Raw genomic sequence first — 11,505 nt, 5'->3', positions numbered from 1 at the left:
AAGTCTCAAATTACAATTCCCCCTCATGTAGTAAACATTAAACAGTAGAAAAAGTTTATATGAGCAATTGAATATTATTTCTGTGCATTCCGTCTTAATAAATTAATTGAAACAAATAAAAACATCGAAAGAACCAACTGGATACTGATGGATTCCTCTATGTGAACATAAGAAAATTAGTTATAAGCATACATTAAGTTATATGTGTGTGTGTGTGTATGTGGTTATGGCAAAGCCTCGAGGGCTATCTGCCTAAGAGGAGGGATGCCTTCGTGGAGGACTTTCTAAGGGAAACTGGCTCGTATACATACATTAAGTTATAACAAACAGAAAAACAAATCAATTTCGAGGTAAGAAACAAAAACAAAAGGAATTTATTCTGTATATAGTAATTTTCTGCAATTATTTGAAAACTTTCAGAAAAAATATTACATAGTAAGTGGTGATTAGAGCAATGTTCTTTAAACCATATAGAATATAATGCATCGTTTAGAGATTGCTGTAACTCTAATTTCATGTTATTTAATTTATGAAATTTGTAGAGCGATGATCTGTTTGAAATAATGCTTTCGTCAATGTCGCGATTAACATGCAACATGCGTTGAACTCCGCGGAAAGACCATTTCTTCTAGGTATCTGCAGAGGATTCCGTACCTCTCCTACAACTGCATTAAATGTATTGGCTGGGCTTCTGCCCCTGCACTTGATAGTACAGAGCGAGAGTGTTGTGGTGAGAGTGATCAGACTAAACCAAGACGTTACTATTTGGAGTAAGACTTATGTATCCTCGGACTACGAGAATCACATTGCCCACTCTCCTTGACACCCTGCAGACTTCGATATAGAAGCAAACTCTAATCCTCCAAGTGCATTACAATCCTTAGCCGTATATACTGATGGCTCCAAAGGAGAACTCGGGACTGGCAGTGCCTGGTGTGCAGTGGAGGGTGACCACATAATTCATTCCTGGGCTAACAAGCTTCATCCCAGTAACTCGGTGTTTCAGGCAGAACTTACAGCCCTAAAGGCAGCTTTGGACTTTACTACTAACAATGGCAGGTATAAAGCAATTTACACAGACTCAATATCAAGCTTGCAGGCCGTCCAGGGCGGCAGCAGTAGATATCTCATTATCAGAGACATACAAAAACTATTAATTTCGATTCTTGCAATGGGATCCAGCACATACGGGAATTAAAGGAAATGAAGCAGCGGATATGATTGCGAAAGGCGCAGGCCATGAACCCCACGTGAGTAGCACTGATGTGCCCCTTCCGCACTCGTATCTGAAAACTACTCTTAAATGTGAACTAATGAAGCAGTGGCAAAACTACTGGGAGACAAGCACCACAGACAGAAGACTGTATGATTTCCAACCAAACGTTAACCGCAATTTAAATAGCAGTTCTTCGCACCTCACACAGTATCTGACAGGGCATGGCCAATATATGTCCTTATCTTCACAGATTTCGCCTAAGAGACAGTGACCAATGTATATGTGGCAGTACTGGCGACCCAGATCACTATCTGTTTGACTGCTCGCACACAGGGAGTTCACATTTAAAAAAGACCAACTGCAATCAATATGGCGGCATGGTTGAAGAACACAATTAAGAATAAATATGCGCTCAGCCGCATTAGAGACTGCACTACCATTGCTGAAAGCATTGTTGACAACTTAGAGTGACATTTTTTCTTGGACATCGTGCCGTCAGCAGCCTGCTCTGTACATATATTAATCTACTTAATGCCTTGTGTTTTTTTTTGTTTGTTTTGTTTTTGCTGTTTTTAACTATATTTAATATTATGATTAATACAGAACTCATTTAATGTACGATAATAGTGAAAAGTGTTCCGCTTAGTCTCAGCAGACCCCACCATGCACCTTCTTTCCATGTTCTCGTCCTTACTTCAATGCTTCTCGTTTCGTGGCGAATCCCCGGAGGACACAGTACTGAGCTCTTTATTTATGTTTATTCATGTATATATTTTTAATTCCATCGACGGGATCCAACAGGCTGAAAAGCACCTAACCCAGTGGGCCGGCTGTTCCGTCGATGGTGAAAAGAAAGATCATACTGAACTATTGTTAATAAACAGGCACTTTTATCTACCTCCATTCTTAAATTCCAATTTGGTTATTATTTTCTCTCGGACAATATTCAACTTACAATAAAGAATTCAAAAACTTCCTTTTCTATCAAGACGGTTTTAACTTGATTTCTCCCAAGCATTTCGTTGTAGTTAGTCAGCACATCAGTGGTAATTCAAAAAGAATCGTAAAAGTTCGACAATTTCCTCTAAGTTTGGAAACGTTCTGAAAAAATATTATGTAATAAGTTGTCATAAGAGCAAAGTTATTTAAAACTTGCGGGATAAAAATAATAATGTTTGTAACGTAGTAAATTATCTCCCTCAATCCGTTCAATTAAACGAAATTATCCAAGAAAGTGCACATATCAAAGCTGGTTCTAAGGGTTACCGAGTGAAAAGAAAGATCCTATTAGTTCGGGAATCTGTAACTTTTGAGGTTACCTCAGAGTTTTATCTTTATTCCCGTAGAAGTAGTGAAAACTGGAAACCAGAAGCCTTAATATTACATACTCCAACTTGAACATATATATAAATATGTAAGATATAAAATATGTAAATATATATTATAATTTAAATAAGTAATAGCTACTTAAAGCTTAATTTTAAATAGTTTATTGCATTTCTCTATTTTAAAAACAAAAATCTTTTTCTGCACTGAGTCACGTTGGGATTAATCCTTGTCATATATGACTCTTACGTGATATAAATTTAACTAAAATAGACAATATTAATTTTTCGCCAGAAATAATTATCCAGTCAATTGCATTGTGTACCAAAAATAACTCATTCTGAATTAAGATTTCATGCTGAATACTACTGCGCTTGCACTCTACACTCCAGCCTTCGCTGGACTGCTAACTGTTGTCTCTTGTTATTGCGAAGCTAGAAAATGCAAAAATTTGTAATAAACGTAAGTAATGCGTGAAGCTGTTTGTGGACACAACATGCTTTTAAAACGCAGAAGAATATTTAACTTTCTTGCTCTGCCAAGTTTCCTAGTGATTATGGATCAACATTTTACGCAATGAAATTTCTTTCTGTTCAATACATATTCAACATTCGACATTCTATGCTGTCTACGCTACATATTGTTGCGTTTGTCGATTTTGAGTGATTGATGACACACATGAAGAAGGTTCATTTGCGCTTTTGCAGCTGAGGATGATGGTTCGGTAAAACCATCGAAACTAGTCCTGTCAAAATTTGAAAACATAACGCTGATTTTTGTTGTTTTACTTCTAATTTAATACTTGTTCGGCGTCTTATTGTACCTTAATCACAATTTATTGGTCAGTATTATACAGGGAGTTACAAAGACACGTATATAACGGTCGAAAAACTACTATACACAGGCTGAAAAATTCAGCAACACAGCCTTCAGGCTATAAGACTATAACAGCGAAAACGGCTTCATGGCAAAGGACTGAAGTACTCTTCTCGGGTTTCAATATCTTGGATTTCTTCTTCTGGGGCCACCTGAAATCGGTTGTAGGAGGCTCTGACAGCACTGATCGTCGTTGCTTCAGCTGATATCCCAACTCACAGGGCTTGTTTGAATGCGTCCGCAATCCTTCGTCCGTCGATATCGGCTATGCGGCCGCAACTTCGAACAATTTCTATAAATCTGTCTCGCCATCTCCTTTATGACTTTAAACTGTGATGCATTGCAATCCTGCTTTTACGTGAAATAAATATTTTTCTACTTATTATTGGCTAGTTTTGTTCCATTCGACGTTACACCCTTCATAAATATTTTTACGATTTTCTCCCACTAAACTTCGTTTGTGACTCCTTGCTCTATGGCAGTTTTTCATTTTCTCGATGCCTACTATCACTCCTCTGAATTTCTCGGTCGAATTAGGAAACGCCCTGTATTTGATTAATTTTGGTTCAGCCACAGTAGAGTCTCAAAGTTGGGTAAAAATGAACAATATTGTGATGACGTCACAAGTGCGTGCGCTCGAGTTATGTTAAACAACTTCAGTTCTATGTTTAGCTCGACAAGGAGCGGTTGTAGGAGTAATGGGCTTAATTTTTTGTGGTGCAAAAATAAATTTTTACCAATGTATCTAAATATCATTTATTTTATTTTTAAATATTTATAAATTTTAGAACTGAAGACTTACATAGTTACAGAACAATTTGCAGTTTCCCAGAACAATTTTTTTTTATGCCTGAAAATTCGTCGTAGTGGATTTTTATACTGAGAGGTTTTGATAAATTGTTATAGTACTAGATAATCACGTTAGAATATTCACGTCCGTCTGGGTTAAAGAAATCAACAAAATGTTAATGAAAGTTTTTGCCCTAGTCACTTGCCTCTTTTATCTACCTTTAACGAAACCTTTTTGACGAATCACCGCTGCTCAAAACCAAACTAGTACAAAAGTACGGAAGTATATTACCCTGGGAAAATTACTGATCTTAGAGGAGGTTAGCATTAATAACTTTCACTACAACGATCTCATCTTCGTTCTTCAAACTTGCGAATATATTTATCAAGAGTGTCCCAAATTGAATATCAACGAAATATCGGCTAACACGAAATAATGCAACGGTCCCGAGAAACTGCTATGTATTTTGATATATTTTTTCTTTAAATATTAAACGCAACTATCTTAATACGAAAAGATTTTGCTTCTGGGAATGAACAAAATACGGAATACACCAGCCGCGTAGACGAGGTTTAAGAGGCGTGTGAAATAAGAGAGAGGTGTTTCGTAGAAATGTTTCACAAGTTTAGTAGAAAGCGGACAATCTCTGAATAGCCTGTGACGCGAGCCAATTTTGTTTATCAAAGATACCCCTTCACCCGTACAAACGCTACACAAAAAAACCTCATCCCTCATCAGTTGGCTTTGGAATTCGGTGACGTGTAGATCGCGAGTTTCGTTCGCGCCAAAAGAAATGGAGAAGGACAATGTTGAAACTGAGCCGAGACTTAATTAAATATTTGAGGAAGTTTATGTTTTAGTGGACTGTCCAACTGTGTCATCGAAAGAATTTGTTGTAGTAGATGATAATGTGCGTACAAACCCAATTATGGCAGAAAAAGACATTTTGGAGTTTGTTCAAAGCTCAAAAAGTATCATTGATGTAGATTCCGATGATGAAAATGAAATGAATAATGCAGCTCTTCTTCATCAGAAATGAGGAACATCATGAAAGTAGGCGCAATTATTTAGACGCGCATTCCAATGGATGGCGAATAAATAACAAAATTTTTTTATTAAATTAAGTCCATGCAGATGATTTTTGTTTCATTGATTTTTATTAAATACATGCGTTCATACATATCTATGCAAAACAAAATCTAATCTAATAAAAGTAATTTTCTTGAATATATAATTTTAGTTAACAGTAATAGAAAAAGTAAAGAGATAATTCACAACAAAATGCTTTTACTGAATCTTAGTTGCTAAAGATAGCAAGATATGTAATATTCATTTTCAAAGTAGATGTGCTTGATTTAATCCCAAATATAGAAGTTACTCAAACATTTCAAACTTGCAAACCATTAGCAATCATTTACGCTTTTAGTTTCTGATTAGCTATCAAATATCTACCAATTAAAAATGCAGTGAATCCTTTTCTAGCGACTGCTTCTGAAAGGCGACAAGCAACATTCAACCTTACTCTGCAGGACTGAAAGTCCCATTTGTACCACCGCTAATGTGGTTACATTATATTTGCAAATATTGATCTTTATTTTTCGATTTCAGCAATTTTGCTTCGCTATACTGGTCATGTTCCTGAAGTCAAAACAATTACTATTTATATCGGCAGCTAATGAGCAACAAGAAAATAAGAAAGGAAATCATCGAAAGATTCTCATTGCTTAAAAATGATTACATGAGTCAATACAACACCATTACAATACAACACCATCACTGGTGTGCAAAAATTAAGGACGAAGTCGAAAAATTAGCATATCAGCTGAACGAAGAGGCAGAGCGGACAGAAAGACCAATCAGGAGATTAAGTAAGGTGATGTACGGTAGCACATGCGCAGATATGCAGGTAGACGTAATGGGGGAATGTCTGAGTAGTATAAAGCATGTTGTTGGTTTAAGATCAGTATTTCTGGCAAAGAGATGGCACGCCGTATAGCAGTTAAAATCACACCGAGTTGCTGCCTCAGCGAGAAATGGCGAATAATCAATCTGTTAGATGACATCTGCATGCTTTTACCCGAGGTCGAATCATTGGGAAGTTGGAGGAAGGCCGCAGTGTGACAAGTGTGGCTGCAGAGTTCGGAATTGCTCACAGAATCGTTTCACAACTTTGGAGACAATTTCAAACTACAGGAACAGCTATCCGGGGTTTAGTAGTGGTCGTCCACGAGGAACCACACCCGCAGATGACCGGTATATTGCCTTACAGGCCAGAAGAAACAGGCGGCAGACAGCGGGAGAAATCGCTAGACACACGACACAGGCGACTGGACGACCGCTATCGCGTTTTACCGTGGCCAGAAGACTGCACGGTGGTGGTCTGTTTGCACGACGCCCTGTACGGTGTGTACCTCTAACGCCTGCCCATCGGAGAAGGCGTTCTCTGTGGTGTCGGGAACACCGAAATTGGAGAGACAATGAATGGGGACGAGTACTCTTTACAGATGAGAGCAGATTCAGTCTGAGTAGCGATTCTCATCTCATACTCACCTGGAGAGAGCGGGTAACCCGCAATCATCCCTCGAACATCATTGAAAGGGACAGGTATGGAGGTGGCGGTGTTCTCGATTGGGGAGGCATCATGCTTGGTAGTCGTACAGACATTCACATCTTCGACGCATGTTCAGTCAACGGGACCCGTTATTGTAACGAGATTCTTCTTACATATGTGCGTCTTTTAAGAGGCGCTATGATTCCGCAGTTCCTTTTCATGGACGACAATGCAACATGTCATCGCACAGTAGCTGCTGAACAGCTCTTAGAGAGTGAGGATATTGAACGAATTGATTGGCCGGCACGATCTCCGGATCTCAATCCCATCGAGCATGTATGTGATTTTCTAGGCAGACGCTTGGCAGCTCGTACCTTACCACCAGTAACGATTCCGGAGCTTCGATTGGCGCTGCAAGACGAATGGGCAGCAATGCCTCAACCACTCATTGACACCCTCATTCTCAGCATGGGCAGACGCTGTGAAACCTACCTAGCAGTCAGGGGAGATCATATCCCCTATTAAAGACCGGATTTTTCTTGCTGGACACCCATCACAGGGATGTTTCGGCCTTCAGTCGCATTGCGCTCCATGCTACTTTTTCAATAAAGCTTCTTTTTATTCCTCTGATTTCTCTTTTAGTAAGTGTTGCTTACATTACTCATGTCCTTAGGTATTGGGCATCTTACGGTATTAAATGTGTTGATTTGGAAAGCTTTTGTACAAAGTTATATTGAAAAAACCGTCTTGTCCTTAATTTTTCCACACCAGTGTAATTCAAAGTATAGTACTCGTTTCCTATCTAAAAGTGTCGCGAAAATTTTACTGTACAGACTTCGAAACTGTAATTTTGGTGTGACAGTTACGAAGTGTTCCCTTGCCCTGAAGATATCTTTCACACTGTTTTCGCATCCATGAGAAAGCATCAGCTTTCAATGCATATCACAATTTTTTCAAAGCGCCATCTTTGAATCCAAACCGTGATTTGTTTAAAGTATCGACAGAAGAATATCTCTTGAATCAAGTACAACAGCAACTTGCTTTTTTCGTCGTCTGCTGTCAAAAAGAAAGATGAAGAAACATTTATTCAAGAATTCCCTAGGAGTTTGTTGATCAATACGTCTGCTGATCTTAGTCTTGCGCATTTCATTTGAAAGATGACTATTTCTCACAGCGTTACTTTAAGTTTCTACGATATGATGAGTTGATACTATAAAAAGGAATCATTCCGGAATCCGCATTTTCTTACCTACATAAACGAATAAAATAATGAATCTAGAATTTTACACAATTTTCGAGAATTTCACAATATTTGACACTATGGAGGAAAAGGCTCAACGAATAAAATCAGCTGGGTACTTAACCACAATTTCAAATTTAATTCAGAAAGAATTGTCTGCAAGAGTTCCTCACTAGGGAAATGGCTTCATCCTGAAAAAATTGTTTGCAGTGGTTCCTCAACTGGGGAACGTCAAGTTTTTTTTTGGCAGTTAATATTACCTTAATTAGTTATTTTTTCAGTTTCCGTATCTATTTTCAGCCTCAGAAGGCATTACTTTAGTTTTTCTTCATGCACTCCACTGATATCCATATAAGATATATTCCACAATACCTTTTCAATTTTTGTTTTATTTCCTTATTTTTACATTTTTCTCTTCTTTTAAATTTTTCTTCTAGTTCCAAAAAAAGATGCTTTGTTTGTCTTTGAAACTGGTAAAGTTAATTCAAAAATTTACGACAAACTATCTTTATTCTAATTTTACATTAGTCAGAATCTCTAAAACGGCTTTTCTTAAGGTCTTAAGCAGAGTTGCAAATAATACTAATGTTTAGACACTCTTTTGCAAAAAAAAAAAAAAAAAAAAAAAAAAAAAAAAATCGAAGCGCCAAGAAGGACTTTTGCGATCATGACGAAATTTTGTATGCGAAAAGATCTTGATCGAACATGCAAGTGGTCAAATTTTCAAGGCAAAAGAACAGGAACTGTAACCATAACGCGCATTTCTAGTGCGCAATTCGCAAAGTATAAAACCAGTAACAGAGGGTGGATATATTACCTTTTTTTGTTGCTTCCATTGTAATTCTGTAAAGAAGCGGGTAAAGATGCCATTACGACGACTAAACGACTCCAAACGTAGTCGCATTGCAGGCTTGAGTGAAGTTGGGTGGTCAAACCGAGCAATATGCCGCCAGATGCAGCGTACAGACACTGCTGTGCAACGATGTTGGCAGCAATGGTTGCTACAAGGAAATTGCCGACGAAATGAAGGCTCTGGAAGGCCAAAGATTACAAATGCGAGGCAAGATAGGATTCGCCAGGCCCGAACCGCCCCAACGTTATCATTGTCGCCTATTCAACGCACTACAGCCACGTCTATACCTCCCGTGGTACCTTCCACCACCTGACGGTGCTTGTCTGAGGCGGGTTACGCTCGCAGAGGCCTTTAAGACGTTTGCCTTTGACCCCACAACATCGGCGGAGTCGTCTGGAGTAGTGTCGCAGCCGATCACCATCGCTGCCATCAGACTGGCATCGTATAGTGTTCAGCGATGAATCCCGCTTCACTGTTGAAGCAGATGACCACCGTGTTCGTCTCTGGAAAGGACAGGGCCAGCGGTCCCAATCAGCCTTTGTTTTGCAAAGGTAGAGAGCCATAACCCCTAGTGTGATGGTGTAGGGGATATTTCTTATGACAGCAGGTCATCTTTATTCATCCTCCGTACATCTTTAAGAGCTCAATGATATGTTGATACAATACTGCGGCCGGAGCATTAACCTTCATGACACGTCATTCTAGAGCCAATTTCCAACAAGGTAATGCCAGGCCACATGCCGCTCGCATATCATGTCAATCGAGCATGTCTGGGATATGGTAGGCCATCAGATTTTGATACCACAAAATATCGCAAATGTGGAACGACAACTGATGAATGCCTGGCAAAATGCGTGGCAGGATAACATTAGGAACCTCCACCACTCTTTGTCTCGACGAATTCAAGCATGCTTTACCGCCAGGGGCGGTTCGACCAACTACTAATTTGAACAATCAATGGCTGATTTGGGGGCGTCAACAGGTACTATGACCTTGATATTTTAATTATTTTATTCTCTGTGTATGATCTATACACATATTCAGTTTCATCAAAAAGCAACCACTTCCGCCTTGGTGCTTTGATGTTTTCGCAAAAGAGTGTATTAGGTGATCTATAAATAGATCGAGGGGAGCTTCTGCTAATAAAAAAGAATACTGCCCTCTGAACTTATATTTAAAAAATTACGAATTCAGTTTAAAAAAATGTAATTTTTTTGTAAAATTAAAAACATCTAAAGATATTCAAAAGACAAAAATATTATTTTACTCATCTAAACTTCCTTAGTTAAAATTAATTACAACTAAGGAAACTTTTAAACTATTAAACTTTCCTTAATTGTATTTGCATTAAGCAAATTTGCTATATTTAAATGTGTTATAGCGAAAACATTCACGCAAAATGTTACATTGCATTTTGTACAAACCACAAGAGATCCTCCCTTACATTTTTAAAATTGGCATCTTTGGCTTTTGTCTTTTACCTGCAGCATGGTCTTTTCTATCTAAACGTACAGAGTATATCACTTTTGGTCTAGATGACATCACCAATGGTCTTGCAACGTTTTTTTTTTAAAGTTTGTTCTTATCGCAACCGCGATGTATCTTCAGATATCTTTTATACTTTCTTTTCAGAATTTGTTAAATTGAACAGAATATACATATCATATAGGATATCCATGTCAATAACTCTTGTAAATATTGGCCATTACCAATTTTGGCACAGATATAAATTGTTCGTTTTCCTAAGAGCCAGTCCTGCTGGTCGACATCACTTATATTTTTATTTTATTCGGCTATAGGTTGCCAAGTTTAGGATTTTTCTTTGAAACCGTTCCGATGGCTTGAATCTTGGGTTAGAATCTGTATGTAATCAAAAATTTTTGCTGTTGTTACACACTAGCTATTCTTTCCTTAACTATAGTTATTTTGTTCCTTTAGTCGAAACAATATTCACGATTTTTCTTTTCTAATATCTTATTGGGCATTAAAGGGCGAGAAGCAGTTCTGTTGTTTCTAATTGTGCCTGTGGTTCTGAATCTTGTGTTTTTAATTAAACCAGCATATTATATGAATTAAAAATTTTTCAAAAAATATGATGAAGCTATTAGGATCAATTACTAATTGTGGCACTTTTCTTCACCACTTGTGTTCGAATGTTTCGAAAGATGTTTCGAAGTTTGAGGAGTATTGTCAAACCTCTCCGCACCACAATAAGTCAAAATTATAACAATAGACTTTTACACTACACATGGCCAAAATATAAAGCCAAACGGTATGGGTTTATCTTGAAGAAACTGTTTGAAAAATGATGATCGTAATATATAATCATCATTTCATCAATAGACAGAAATTTATCGAAAATTCCAAATCTTTGAAAACTGTGATTAATATGCATGATTAATTTTCTTTGAATGCCCGGTCTGATTTTCGCATTGCTGCATAATTATGGTTGGCAAAATGGATTACAGATTTAATTTATAAATATTTATTTCGAGACATATCATTTTTTACTCTCTGTACCATGAGATCTTCCTCTCACTAGTAATCATGTTCAGTACATTAATCATGTAGTAATCATGCATATTAAATCATGTATTTTATCATATTAAATCATGCATATTAAATCAAGTAATCATGTTCAGTACATTAAGTA

The sequence above is a fragment of the Stegodyphus dumicola genome, chromosome 11, assembly GCF_044657685.1.
Source record: "Stegodyphus dumicola isolate Sdum_Otavi_A_Nest chromosome 11, ASM4465768v1".
Classification (NCBI taxonomy): Eukaryota; Metazoa; Arthropoda; class Arachnida; order Araneae; family Eresidae; genus Stegodyphus; species Stegodyphus dumicola.
Note: the sequence above shows the minus strand (reverse complement) of the source record.